Below are 15032 nucleotides of genomic sequence, written 5' to 3' on the forward strand. Positions count from 1 at the left end.
TGTAAATACAGGGGCGAAAATATGACACACCAATTTTCAAACATTGACTATAGCACGATGACAGCACTCTGGCTAACTAAAAATACGACAATAAAAAATACAACTGGTCCTTCCGGAGAGAGTTAGAGTGATAGATTATGCTATATATTGTCAAGTGGAAGCATAATGCAAGGCAAAGCAAAATGAGGCAGCTCGAGATGATTTCTTGTAGATACGCTTGCACTGTATGTGTATTTCAACAGTCCAAAATGAGTGGCCAGATTGCACACTGATTCGAGATTGCTGGAAAGCTGTCTAAGCAGTTTCCTAAAATTAAGAGGGTGTTTAAGACTTACCAATGCTTTGTAGAGTCAGTTTCATAGGAACTGTTGCACAAGAATGGAATATAGACAGTCTAGCATGCAATGGGTTTTTAACCAAAGTATTTATGTACACGCATATGAAAATACGGATGTATGATAGGGTAAACCATACAATAGCTAGCAAGCACTTATTATTAGGAAGATTGTTTATGTAGGAGCTCACAGTTAAAACCGCTAGGAACCAAAGCAAGAACTGGGGGCGGAATCGGGTTTAGTAGTCCTGCTGGTCTGATCGGCGGCGTCTTGCGTCGTTGGCACTCACGACACGTCTTCACGTAGTGGGCAACTTCGGCAGGCAGTCGCGGCCAGTAGTACTTCTCCTGGATTCGATGCAACGTGCGCGCAAATCCGAGGTGGCCTGCTGTGGGCTCATCGTGCAACGCCTGCAGAATTTCCTGCCGGAGGTTTTTACGCACAACAAGAAGCTGCGCGGTATTGTTGGCTGCGAAGTTCTTCACTAGGAGGCCATTGCTTAACGTGAACGATGATAAATATCGCAAACAAACAAAGATTACGGAACTGATACGCGGCCCAGAATCAGAGTGATAAGTCTGAATGCCGGCGGCTGTTAAACAACAACAAATACAGTTTTGAAGTTTCGCGGCAATATATTTGTCATTGTCCATGACCAATATGCCGCCTCTTTTATCTGCCGGTTTGATGACCACATCTTTCCGTCTGCTAAGCGCCTTCAATGCGTCACGTTCCTTTTTGGAAAGGTTTTACTTCCCTGGTCTCTAGTCCTTATAAGCTCTGATTACGTCGTTCTGGACGGCACTAATGTACGGTACATGTGAGGACAGTTTTCCTCGGGGTTTTTTCCCCCTTTCCGCCCCTTTTTTTACCCCGCTTCTTTGATACCCTCCACATCCCACTTCTCGTAAAAACCTTCTTCATGCTTGGCGCTCGCACCTTTTAGCGAAAACCTCAAAGTATTTCAGCATTCTACTGTCCCACATATTTTTTTTCTTTTCTTTCTTTGATGTTCATCTCTCGTCGCGAGTTGCTTACCGCTCTAAGCAGGCTCGAACTCTACTCGTAGATGTCACGTTCTTCTAACCAGCAATGTCCACCTGGTTGTCGCGTTTTTTTTCATCCTGTCGGGCCGCGGGTCGGAGCAAGGGTGGGGAGGGTAACAGACGCAGCAGAGAAAAAGAACAAATCTTCAAAAACAAGGCCTTGACCATTGATAGTTGACCACTTCCCCCAAATACCTCCTTCACGCTTGGCGCTACCATCTTTTAGTGAGAACGGAAAAAGATTTCTCACCATCTGCAGCAAACACGTTCCCCCACCTGTGATTTTTTTTCCCGAGGTTGTTCAGCGGCTGCCTGTATTCTATACAGATGACTCCCGGCAGCCGTTGCCTTGGGTGGATGAGCCTTTGGGACTAGCCTGCTCTCCGCACCTGTGTGTGTATGTGTGTGTTGTGCGTGCCCAGCTGGTTCACCTATATGTGCCCATATTATGTTTGTATCTCCTCTTGCCAACACTATAAGAAGACGAACAAGAATCATGTACCCTCAGTCTTGAGAAAGGCAGTGCTCCTGCCAAAACGTCGACTCCAAATAAACTTGGAAGCAGTATGAAGCATTTTTTCATAGATGTGGACGTCGTGTATAGACCCTATTCACTATCAGGTTTAGCAGGCGGCCGTTGTGGCAACCCTGTATTGAGGATACGCCATAGCATTGGGCTTTTCGAAACTCCTCCTCCTCCCTGCTCCCTCCCTGCGACCTCCCTGCTGCGCGCCGTTCATTTGTCGGACACATGAGACGCCGTTTGGAACGCTGTCCAACCAGAGCTCGGATTTCACCACCGCTGTACCCTGATTCGCCGTGGGCCCTCTCTCTCTTTCTTTCTCTCTCTTTGATGTTAGGTTGTTCGTGCCATGGTTGCCAGTAAAGCAGAAATGACGTCACGTGAATAAGCTCTATAGGCAAGTGGCTATTTATGTCTGTAGAAAGGTTGCATCGAGTATTGAGTAGGCGAGTTACACTTGTCACCAATCAAAACATGCAATGCTGAAACGTTATACGGATTTTCACTCATACTACGCATTTTGCTTTGGTTCCTAGCGGTTTTAACTGTGAGCTCCTACATAAACAATCTTCCTAATAATAAGTGCTTGCCAGCTATTGTATGTTTTACCCTATCATACATCCGTATTTTCATATGCGTGTACATAAATACTTTGGTTAAAAACCCATTGCATGCTAGACTGTCTATATTCCTTTCTTGTGCAACAGTTCCTATGAAACTGACTCTACAAAGCATTGGTAAGTCTTAAACACCCTCTTAATTTTAGGAAACTGCTTAGACAGCTTTCCAGCAATCTCGAATCAGTGTGCAATCTGGCCACTCATTTTGGACTGTTGAAATACACATACAGTGCAAGCGTATCTACAAGAAATCATCTCGAGCTGCCTCATTTTGCTTTGCCTTGCATTATGCTTCCACTTGACAATATATAGCATAATCTATCACTCTAACTCTCTCCGGAAGGACCAGTTGTATTTTTTATTGTCGTATTTTTAGTTAGCCAGAGTGCTGTCATCGTGCTATAGTCAATGTTTGAAAATTGGTGTGTCATATTTTCGCCCCTGTATTTAGAGGATTGTTTTTCGTTGCCTGTCTAGAACTATGGAAATTTAGAACCTTGTTTCAGACTCTATTGCTGTAATTTCTGACTACTAACTCGCACAGGTTTATGCAATTTTATCGGTCTCCCTGCCCCTTTCAGTTACGTCACCGGGTGTTGATGTAGTTGATATAAATACAGAAAAACGCTTAGCATAAGCACTCACATTTGGTTTCTGTTTCAGCGCCTGCATTTTGATGGAGTAAGGAGGAAGAATGGAAAAAAGTGTGTGACTCAGGTGTTTTAACATGCTGTTGAAACGAGTTATACGGATCTTTGTTGGCAGTGTAATGTCTCTGCTCTTCACTAGGCGGTCAAGGCTAGCCATGGCTTTCTTTCCCAGAAGCAGGCGTTTCCTAATTTCATGGCTGCAGTCTCCTTCCGGGGTAATCTTGGAGCTCAAGAAGAGAAAATCTGTCACAGATTCCACTTCTTGCCCCTTGATGCTCTAGGACTTGATAGGGCAAGACGCCATGATCTTTGTCTTTTTATTGTTCGGTTTAAGCCCAAACTTCTCACTCGCTTCTTTTACGCGCATCAGAAGTCTCTTGAGTTCCACTTCACTTTCTGCCTTTAAAGTGGTATCGTCCGCATATCTGAGGTTGTTGATACGTTTTCCAGCATCTTCACTCCAGCTGAAGACTCGTACAGACCGGCCTTCCTCGTGATGCACTCAGCATATAGGTTAAATTGGCAGGGCGACAGTATGCAGCCTTGTCTCACTCCTTTCTTAATCGGAAACCAATCAGTAAGACCATGCCCAGTTCTGACTGTGGCCTCTTGCCCTTCATACAGGTTCCTGAGGAGACAGATGAGGTGAATTGGAACTCCCATCTCTTGGAGAACTTGCCACAATCTGCTGTGATCTACGCAGTCAAACGCTTTCGCATTATCAATAAAGCAGAAGTAGGTGGGTAACTTCATTACAGTCGTTTTCCGGCGACAAAACAAGATCTGTATTTGTGCAGTGATGCGCATGGCTGTTACGCTTTCATGACGTGAGTATTTTGAATATATGAATCGTAGTGCTTTCGACTGAATTGTTTCTAACTTTTCGATCAGGTACGCTTGATGGGGATCCCAGATTATGTTTGCATAATCAAGGATAGGTCGTACTAATATTTTATAGGCTGTTAACTTCACGTGCGGTGGAGCCATTGCTAGTCTGCTGCGAAGAAAACCAAGCTGCTTGAATGCGTTGCTACATATGTTCTCGATGTGTGCATGCCATTTAAGGTCTTGGGTTAGAGTGATCCCCAGGTATTTTGCTTTGGCTACGTGTGGTATCGGGGAGCCAGATAATGTGTAGTTGTAAAACAAAGGAATTTTTTTTCTTGTTATGTTTAAATGCGCCGTTTTCGATATGTTAATTTGCATGTCCCATGCTGCACACCAGTCAGAAATGTTTTTTAAAGAAGACTGAAGTTTCATTTGGTCACCAGAGCTGTTCACGGCTGTATAAATCACGCAGTCATCTGCAGAAAGTCTCATTGTCACTCCATGTTCGGCACACAAATAGATATCATTTACATATATGAGAAACAGCAGGGGCCCAAGAACGGAGCCCTGCGGGACCCCCGAGAGGACTTCAAGGTAATCTGAGTCGAAACCATTCATTGACACGAACTGTTTACGGTTGGAAAGATAGGCTTTCTATCCATGCTACTATTTTCAGATCAATACCTATCGTTATCAGTTTTAAAATAAATTTTTATGGTGAACACGATCGAAAGCTTCAGCGAAATTTATGAGGATTGTATCAGCCTGTAGTCAGGTCAGTGTGATTTCAAACAGTTGAGTAACTGTTGACAATGTATTTCGAAAGCCATGTAGTCTGGGGAATAGAAGGTTGTTTTCTTCTAAGTATGTTATGATAGCATTATGGATTATATGCTCCATTACCTTGCAACAAGAACTGATTAATGATATAGGTCGGTATGTGTTCACCAGCAATTTGCTGCCGCCCTTGTGAATAGGATTCACCTTTGAATGGAGCCAATCTTGTGGAACAGTACCTGTTTTAAGTGACTCGGTACATTTTGCGCACAGAAAAGGAGCAATCTACTCAGCATAGCGTCTAATGAATACGCTTGAGATGCCATACTCAGCATAGCGTCTAATGAATACGCTTGAGATGCCATCAGGACCAGGACACTTTTTCGTATCTATTTGCAAGAGTAAGTTAAGGACGCCTGTTTGTGTTATCACCACTTCGGGCATGTGGCTAGTGTGTTGGGCAGGGGTTGCATTCACCGGTGTTGCATGTGTGAAGACAGATTGGAAGTATGAATTTAAATAGTTTGCAATCGCTCACTGATCTTTACGATACATCCGTCAACTTCTATTTTTGAGATCGCGTCATCAGATTTCGATGAATAGCGCCAACATTTCTGTGGTTGTGTAGACATAAAGTTCGACATTGTGCTTGAAAAAAACCTTACTCGCCTCTTTTAATTTCTTTCATGAACAGGGGGGGGGGGGGGGGCGGGGAGTTCACATATTTCCGCAAGTGATTTCTTACTTCTACGCATTCTCACGAGTTTTCGCTTTAGGTGAATATTATTGCGGGTAATATATGGCGTTTTACGTTGTCTTCTTTTCGTCTTGGATGGAATGAATTTTTCTTCCCAGGATATTATCGTTTCCTTGAGCTTTAGCCAAAAGTCTTTAACAATTGACCGGTTTTCCAAAATATAAATATCCTACTTTAAATCTATAAAGTCGATGATGCTCACGTCATAAGCCCGACTATAACCTTTCGTTACAATACGTGTCTGCTCAAGGTGGACTGCGGTGTTCTGCTGTCTCATCTGTGGAAATGTTAATGCGAGTAACTTATGGTCTGATATACTTTCCGCAATGACAAGTTCCGGGGTTCACATGCTAGATACAATAACAAGATTGAGCACTGAGGTAGTATAGCCCCGAATGCGTGCCGGCAATAGTAACCAGCTGCTGTAAACAAAAAACTGAACATTATGTTTAAAAGCAGTTCGCAATTGGTCACTTCCTTTCTTCCAGGAGTTAAGGTGGGCCAATCAATTCCGGGTAAATTGAAATCTCCAGATAATATGATTTTAGTCCGTTCTTTCATTTTAGAATTCAAATAGTCATGCCATTTCAAAAGATAGTCATCTGTGGCGTTCGGGCACCTAAAAATACCACCGATTACTGCTTATCATTACCCGTTGTTATCATGCACCAAACACTTTAATGGCCGTCCATGCCTTCCTCTTCCTTGAAGTAGAGGTCCTGCTTAATGGCAATAGCAACCCCACCACCACGGCTGTTCCTATCAGATCTAAGAAGTGTGTAAGACTCAGGGACGATTTCCGAGTCATGTATGGAAGAGTGCAACCACGTTTCTGTAATTATTATTACGTCTGAACTGTAAAGCAGGAATAATTCTTTTAATTTATCATCCTTATTAACAATGCTCCTAGCATTGAAACTCAGATTGATTAATGGATTATTGCGAAAACGTCATTCAGCGGGACCACCATGAGATTTCGAAAATCTGTTTTTCGTTTGCTTCACTGGTACCCTTTTATCCTCTGTGGGATCCCATGCGTACATATTATTGTTTATTTTGAGCTTGTCAAAAACTAAACTTACTTTATCCCCATTGTAACGATTCAATTTAAAGACTGCCATAATTTTCTGCGTATTTCGCGCACAGGAACCGAGAAATTCTCAGATATTGATATTCCACTGTTCTTTAGCTTATGGCAACTTTGAAAAACCTTAACCTTTTCAGTGAAATCATAAAAGCGCAAGACAACAGGGCGTTCTTTGCCAGCATCTTTCCTGCCAACACCATGGATGCGTTTTATGGATCTGACCTGGACTTCCAATTTGCTTCTCAAGAGATTGTTTTCTACTTTTTCTTGAAGCTCGGAGGCACTCTCGTTATTTTCCTCTTTCAATCCATAGGTCACAATATTATTTCTACGGCTTCTATTTTCCAGGGCATCCAATCTTTTAGTGATTTGGAACAATTCCTTATGCATCACCACTACAGATTCCTCACATTTCTGCACTTTTTCATTACATAGCTTTAGCGACGCTAATGTGGCTTCTATTTCAGAGAGCCTGAACTGAACACCCTCAAATCCACCTCGCAAAGCAGTTTGGGTAGGCTTAATTTCCGTGACAGTGCTCAGAATTTGATCCAGTTTCTGTTCATCAGGCACAGGGTTCTCCTCCACATCGCCACTTAGCTTCAACAGCATGCAAAGTACTCGCGATTACTCATGGTAGCAACAACAAATACACTGGGGGCTCGGCAGCACGACAAGGCAGGCACAATCGCTTCTAAGGCAACTTGTGAATGACCATTTGTCACTAACCTGTGCAAAGAAAAGTACGAAGTTCAGCATCATGCGTCTAACGGTGCCGCCGAGCCCACTGAAGAGATCTGCTGTCCGTCCAGTCGTTTTAGGCCGTTCCCACGAAGTCTCGGATGTTGCCGCTGCGCCAAACGATGTGTCCAAACGAGGTAACGGCGATAGTCCTTCCATGCGGTTTCCATCTGATGGCACCGATATAAGCGACACAAACAGACCCGTAGGCAAACTTGGTTACCGATGTCGCGTCACCAACGTCACAAAAGACAGATGGCCCGCGGACACATGGAAGTCGCCACAGCCCGATCCACTGCATTCCAGAGCGCCTGTGCAAAGAAAAGTACGAAGTTCAGCATCGTGCGTCTAACAGTGCCGCCGAGCCTGTCGCAGCACCATATGACTCCTCGGGTGGTCGCACTTACGAACTGTCCATTCAGATAATTCGGAAGCGTCGCAGTGCTCTCTGAAAGGCCTCATCTCGCGCAGATAAGCCGCTTGAGTTAGCAGACCGCCATTGCTTCGCTTGGCAACAACCTCACGGATCAATGGTTTCTCTGCGAGAGCAAAGCGTTTGCGACGGGAAGACAGATAGTGCCCTCGTGCGGCTGTAAATTTGCGCTTCCATTTTAATCCTTCAAAAAGTTGCGCGGCTGAAAACTACTCTTATGGCGTCGTTTCAGTACTTTCTGTAATTACAGCAAGATGTCTCAGCTTACATTACCACCGAGAGTAATTTTGTACCAAACTGAAGTGAGTTGACAGCCTCCTGTACTCCACATCAAATTCGCCGCTTTATGCACTCGCCTAACGTGGCGCCCAACTTCTGCCATTTTCGTCAATGACAGCACATTGTTTATGTCATGAAACTTCATTTTGTCATAACAGTCTGATGCGTATGCATGACGTATTTCTCGCTGCACAACGTGAACCAGTCAGATTACAGGAATAGTACCTTTTATCTCATCCGTAATACAAGCATATGTGTTTTCCTGCCAATCATCTATACCAGTTTTATTTTTTTTTTCCGTCCGCAGTTACTGATATCTAATATTCAGGCGGCGTGAATAGCTCTGCTAAAGATGTGTCTGCAACTTAACGTCATTTTGACGGCACTGCAAGAAGCCATTTTGACAGCTCAAAATTTTGCGCCCCAAGATTGAAACACATGACCATTCTGAGAACTAATCAAACAATAAGGCGCCGAACAGCGGCCATGCGCTGAAAAGATCCCGAAACAGGTGACAAGCTTCTGGGCAGCACGAACAAACGATCCGTACTCGGGGGTCGCACGCTTCCCTGTGTACTGAAATTTAAGAAATTGAAGACGCGATATCCAAGCATCTTACAGATACTTAGATAAATTGTGTCATTGTATAGCACACGATATCGTATGCAGGAACACGAAAAGTACTCTGACTGCCCAAGGAATCTACTCAAAATGACCGCCGACTAAGGAGCTGTACTGACGCTGCGATCAACAATGCAATTCAACACGCATATGCACAAAGACGGGATGGGGTTGAGTACAATTTGCAGGTATTTCGATTTTCATCTTGAGCAAGAGCTATAAATTGATCGCGTTTTCGCTTACAGTGACTAGAGTCAGCGTCAAATGCAAAATGACCAAAATGAACTGCGCACAGCACGACACCCGTTTCGGATGACTAGATCATAAGTGGTGAAAACTGAGATATAGTGCAGTTGAGTTTTTTTATTTGAAAGGCGCGATAAAATATTTCTAAGTAATAAACAACCCGTTTGGATTTTTGTTCAGGAGGGAATAATTCTGCGTTTTCGTGCTCGCATTGCTGCCACCCTGTTCGTGTTTTTTTTTTAATTCGGCATTTTTATCTTTTTTATTCGCGAGTGGCGCCCCCCTTTATTAGTTTCACCAGACTCACTGCGTTTCGGTTCCAGGCGCAAGGATCAGACCATTTTATAATCACCCACAGGTCGGCGGACGCACACATGTATCGACTCTCGCGGGCTCATTCACGCTCAGATCATGATCTGAGTCTTGATTAAGTCCGGACTCAAATTCAGATCGCATTGGCCCTAAATGGTAAGCTTTCGACGATGTGTATAACTAACAGAAATCGAGTAGCAGTCACCGCATCCCATAAATAGAGACAGAGTACACTAACTCCCAGAAGGGATCTTTCGTTTCCCGCAATCTTCACTAACGTACGCAGTTATCTTCAGAGGAGATTAGGCTCGTTTCTAACATCATCGCATCAACACAAGGCAACTTGCTTATTCTAACAGAAAACTGGCTACAAAATGACGTTAGTGATATCAAAGTTGTGGCGCAACTTGTCTGACATCAAAGTTCACCCAAGTGATCGTGAATTATTAAAGAGCGGTGGTGTTCTCATAGCAGATCGTCAGCAAATGTTATGTTTTGTTGTAAACGTCTAATTTAAGATCGGAATAATTTAGTTACTGTTTCGCTCATAACCAATTCAAGTGTTAGCATTTGCATTGAACTCCTGTAATGGCCGATTACAATGAATATAGGGCTATTCTTCGCAACGATCTGGCGTTGGCGCGTCGTGCGTTAAAAATGTTGAGCGAGGCCGAAGGCCGAACAGGTGCTGGACCAGAGAAGTATGATTGAGTCACGTTATGCTACCGACTGCCTACGGCCTCGCGAGCTTGTTCTGCGGAGGCCGCAGAGTGCCTGGGGCAGAGCATTGCCACGTTCTGCAGAATCGCCGATGCAGAGGAAAGCCATGAGCTCGTGGATCACAAGCTAACCGCAGGCATCAACTTGGCCGAGTTGCAAGGCTCTTCTGCATGCCTGCCAACTCTGCTGACGTCCCCGGGAGACTCCTGATTTTTGACCGAACTTTCTGGTTGTACGACCACTGTCCTATATCTCCCGATAAGTCTCCTCTGCCCGCGCAAGTACGGTTCACATAGTTTAAGCAAAGCTGAGTTTCGGTACAGTTGGCAGGCCATGATTTACAGGGAGGTTTAGCGCGAGCAGACGAGCGACCGTCCTGTGTCACTCTCTTATCCTTGTCTTTCTCGCTCTAAGCCTCCCTGTAAATCGTGGTTTACATAAAACCGGCACCACGAAATCAGCAGCTGCGTCGTAATCACCAGCATCAATGTCTTTGGCCTTTCCAAGGATAAAAACAGGCGGAATGAGTAGGAGAATCTCAACGGACCAGAGATCACAGAGCTGACGAGTGCCTGAACGACACGAGCCCAGTATGCGAGTTCCATTTCGGGCCACCCGCCTTATGATCTCGATGTTTAGGTGCATATCGTACAAGAAAAAAAGATGAAGTAATGAGGATAACAAAGAGGAGAGGATAACAAAATACTGTGAACGGGAAGGCCTCCTTTATCCGTTCAATCAGTTGTATGGCTTTATCAATATGATCGAGGATGTCACCACGAACTGAATGGACGCTTCTGTCAGGGCGAGCTACACTCCGACAGCATAACGGATATGCTAGTTGGCAGCTGTTCAGAGCAGACTTCCCTAGAAATCGTTTGTCATGGTCACCGCTCCGATTCTCACAGCTGAAATAATGACGTTTTATGGCGTCACTCGTCATTTAGACGTGAAGGGACTTTGACTTAACAGTGAGCGACAGAGGGCCCGGCTAGCTCTGTCCGTAGAGCATGAGACTTAACCTCAGGGTCATGGGTTCAGGCCCCACATTGGGCGCCAGATGAAGGCCTCGCCTTCAAAAAACCGGTCCGCGAGCCATGGTCTCGACTGAAGAGTGACAAATCCAGTCTCTTAATAACCCCGCTTTATTCCGGATAAACGAAAATGCATTGAAAAGAAAGGAAACAACATCAGGCGCTACTGCGCTGAGAACATGCTGTTCATGCGCGCGACAATAGAACAGCGAAGAGAAGCGGGAAACATGTCAGGGCTTTACCGCGGCGAGACAAAACACACTGAGGAGCGAATAGGGCGAGCAATAAGGCCAAAGCGCTCACGGCGGAACAAGAAGCATTGCTCCTCGCGTTACACCAACTCACGCGAATACGCCCAGGCTGTTTCTGCAGGCACTCTTTCCACCTTCGTGTCGCCGGTCTTCTTTCCGTAGTCCGTGCACACCCCGCTGGTCCATGACGCTCGCTGCTTGCCCCGCCGGGGCGAAAAAAGGCCTCGCGCCTTGCTTCGACGCGCGTATCTGCTCTCGTCTTTTGCCGCTAACATCCCGCCCCCAAGATTATCTGCTCACTCATGCACACTCGCGCTGCTCGCGCAAACACAACACAAATAGGAAAACGCGCGCGTGGTTTAAAACACCTAAAGAGGCTGCGGAGCCCCACAACGTCTAATCTAAGACCGGAATAATTTAGTTACTGTGTCATTCATAACCAATAGCACTTTTACTGGGAGTATCCTACAGGCGTCCCCATTCCACCCATGACTTTTCTAACGAGCAAAATAACAACCTAATCTAACCCACAGCAAGCTACCCCAAGTGCCTCTATCCTCCTTTTCGGGTATTTTAACTTCCCAAACATAGAATGGCGTAATCTTCCACCTGCATCAATAGTAGGTTCCGCAAAAGGCAACCTTATTGAAATACATTTCAACGGTAATTTATCACAATTGCTTTCAGAACCAACGCGCACCTTATCGTAATCTAAAATCATTTTTGACTTTATTTTGGCTAGTAAACCCGATGCCGTCTCATTCATTACTTACCTTCAGAGAATTATAGACCAAAATGTCATTCCAGCCGCCTGCTTTTTTCTTGTAATACCAAATATGACCTTGAAGAAGACTGTAACACTTTAAGAAAATAGTCATTAAGGGGCGATAAATCAAGAACTTAAGACCTACTTTCCTGCATAAGAAGCTACATATGACATTCAATCAACACATGATAACTGGGCAATCTTTAAAAATAAATAAATGATTCACGTGATAAACATATACCAACCGTCAACATTCGTTCAAGTAACCAAAAATCATGCTTTACTGATTCTTTAAAAAAATTCGAAAAATAAGCGCCTCTATTGGGAAGATAGCGGCAACACAATTTGATAGCAAAACTATATATTAGGTAGCTCAAGATGAATATTTGACTGTCATTCGCAGCATAAAACGTTTCTATCCCTTTTCTATCCTGTAAATCAATTTCAAACAGCGCTGATGCCTGCTATACTAACGCCTCCTTGACATCTGCGTCTGCTTCTGTTTGCTGTGCGGTGCGGCGTTCGAGGTAGCGGCAAAGGAAAGGGAGCACGGACGCCGGAATTGATCGCCCGCTGGGGTCAGCTTCGTAATGAATGAATCCCCTTGTAACGTCATTACCTGTCGTGACGGTACATCGCGCGCCCCTTGTCGAACACAACCAGCATCTCATTGAACGAATTAAAGTTCACCGGCGTTCTATAATTCGCATCCAGGAAAGGAAAGGCGCAGTGCCTGTCACTCGCGAAATCTCGCTATCATTCTCACTGTCAGTTCAGTTCAGTCGTTCACTCGTGTCCGACTCTTCGTGACCCTATGGACCATGTCACGCCACGCTTTCCGGTCTTTCACCATCTTCATAACATCACATGACTTCATCTGCAGTGCCTCGAGGATGCCATCTAACCATCGCGTTCGCTGCCTACCCCTTCTCCGGCGACCTTCAACCTTTCCCAACATCAAATCTTTCTCCAGCGACTCCTCTCTTCTCATCAGATAACCAAAGTAGCTGAGTTTTAACTTTAGAATTTGACCCTCCAATGACCAGTCAGGGTTTATGGTCGACAATATCGACTGATTTGATCTTCTGGCAGTCCAAGGAACTCTCAAGAATCTTCGCCAGCACCACAATTCAAATGCGTCAATACTTCGGCGGTCAGCCTTTTTCACAGTCAAACTCTCGCATCCATACATCACAACTGGAAAGACCATAGCAACGAGTTATACGGATCTTGGTTGGCAGACTAATGTCTCTGCTCTTTACTAGGCGGTCAAGGCTAACCATTGCTCTCTTTCCCAGAAGCAGGCATCTCCTAATTTCATGGCTGCAGTCTCCTTCCGAATTAATCTTGGAGCCCAAGAAGAGAAAATCTGTCACAGCTTCCACTTCTCCATTGATGCTCCAGGACTTGATAGGGCAAGACGCCATGATCTTTGTCTTTTTAATGTTCACTTTAAGCCCAAACTTCTCACTCTCTTCTTGTACGCGCATCAGAAGTCCTTTGAGTTCCACTTCACTTTCTGCCATTAAAGTGGTATCATCCGCATATCTAAGGTTGTTGATACGTTTTCCAGCAATCTTCACGCCAGCTGAAGACTGGTCCAGACCGCCCTTCCTCATGATGCACTCTGCATATATGTTAAATAGGCAGGGCGACAGTATGCAGCCTTGCCTCACTTCTTTCTCGATCGGAAACCAATCAGTAAGACCATGCCCAGTTCTGACTGTGGCCTCTTGCCCTTCATACAGGTTCCTGAGGAGACAGATGAGGTGACTTGCAACTCCCATCTCTTGGAGAGCTTGCCACAATCTGCTGTGATATACGCAGTCAAACGCTTTTGCATAATCAATAAAGCAGAAGTGCATGGGTTTCTGGAAATCTCTTGCTTTTTCCACTTTTCTGCGAAGGTTGGCAATCTGGTCTCTAGTTCCTCTGCCCTTGCGAAACCCAGCTTGCACGTCCGGAAGCTCCCGATCCACATACTGCTGCAGCCTACCTTGGAGGATTTTCAAAATCACCTTGCTAGCATGCGAAATAAGCGCGATCGTGCGATAGTTGGAACAATCTTTGCACTTCCTTTCTTTGGGTTGGGGATGTAAACTGACCTCCTCCAATCCTGTGGCCACTGCTCGGTTGTCCAAATCTTCTGACATAATGTATGCAGAATGTTAGCAGCGTCATGGTTGAGGTTTTGAAGCAACTCAGCTGGAATACCATCAATTCCGCTAGCTTTGTTCTTAGCAAGGCTGGCTATGGCCCACTCAACTTCACTCTTCAGGATACCCGGCTCGAGATCAGTAATCACAACTGTCTTATGTTGGGTTTGCACTTTCGGGACCTTCTTGTACAGTTCTGTGTATTCCTGCCACCTCTTCTTTATCTCTGAGACTTCAGTGAGGTCCTTGCCTCGTTTGTCCTTTATCACGCCCAGCTTATCACAGAAGCTTCCTTTGATATCTTTGATTGTCTTATACAGAGCTCTTGTGTTCCTTAATTGGCTGTTGTCCTCAACTGCTTGGGACTGTATGTTAAGGAAGGCATTCTTATCTCTCCTTGCTATTTTCTGAAAATCCGCATTGAGAACCTTGTATCTTTCTCTTTCCCCCATAACTTTTGCCATCCTCCTTTCCTCAGCTATTTGCAAAGCCTCTTCAGATAACCAGTTTTCTTTCTTGCATTTCTTTTGCTTTGGAACTACCTTAGTAGCTTCTTGTATTATATCACGAACATCGGTCCACATCTCTTCGGGCTCTCTGTCTTCTAGATCTAATTCTTGAAATCGATTCCTCACTTCCACAGCATATTCTAATGAAATTTAGATCCAGATCATACCTCCTCAATCGAAGCTTAATTCTCACTGCAGACAAGGGTAATTATGAAGAGCGTTGTGGTAACACGCTGGGCAGGCGATCCAAGGGATGGAGATTCGATTCCCCGGTAGGAGACAAAGTTTATTAGTTATTTTTTAAGTACCACAGCAACCGCTAAAGCGTGACACTTTTGCTG

Source organism: Amblyomma maculatum, unplaced genomic scaffold (assembly GCF_055883805.1).
Source record: "Amblyomma maculatum isolate TAMU_Amacu unplaced genomic scaffold, ASM5588380v1 scaffold_77, whole genome shotgun sequence".
In the NCBI taxonomy this organism is placed as follows: domain Eukaryota; kingdom Metazoa; phylum Arthropoda; class Arachnida; order Ixodida; family Ixodidae; genus Amblyomma; species Amblyomma maculatum.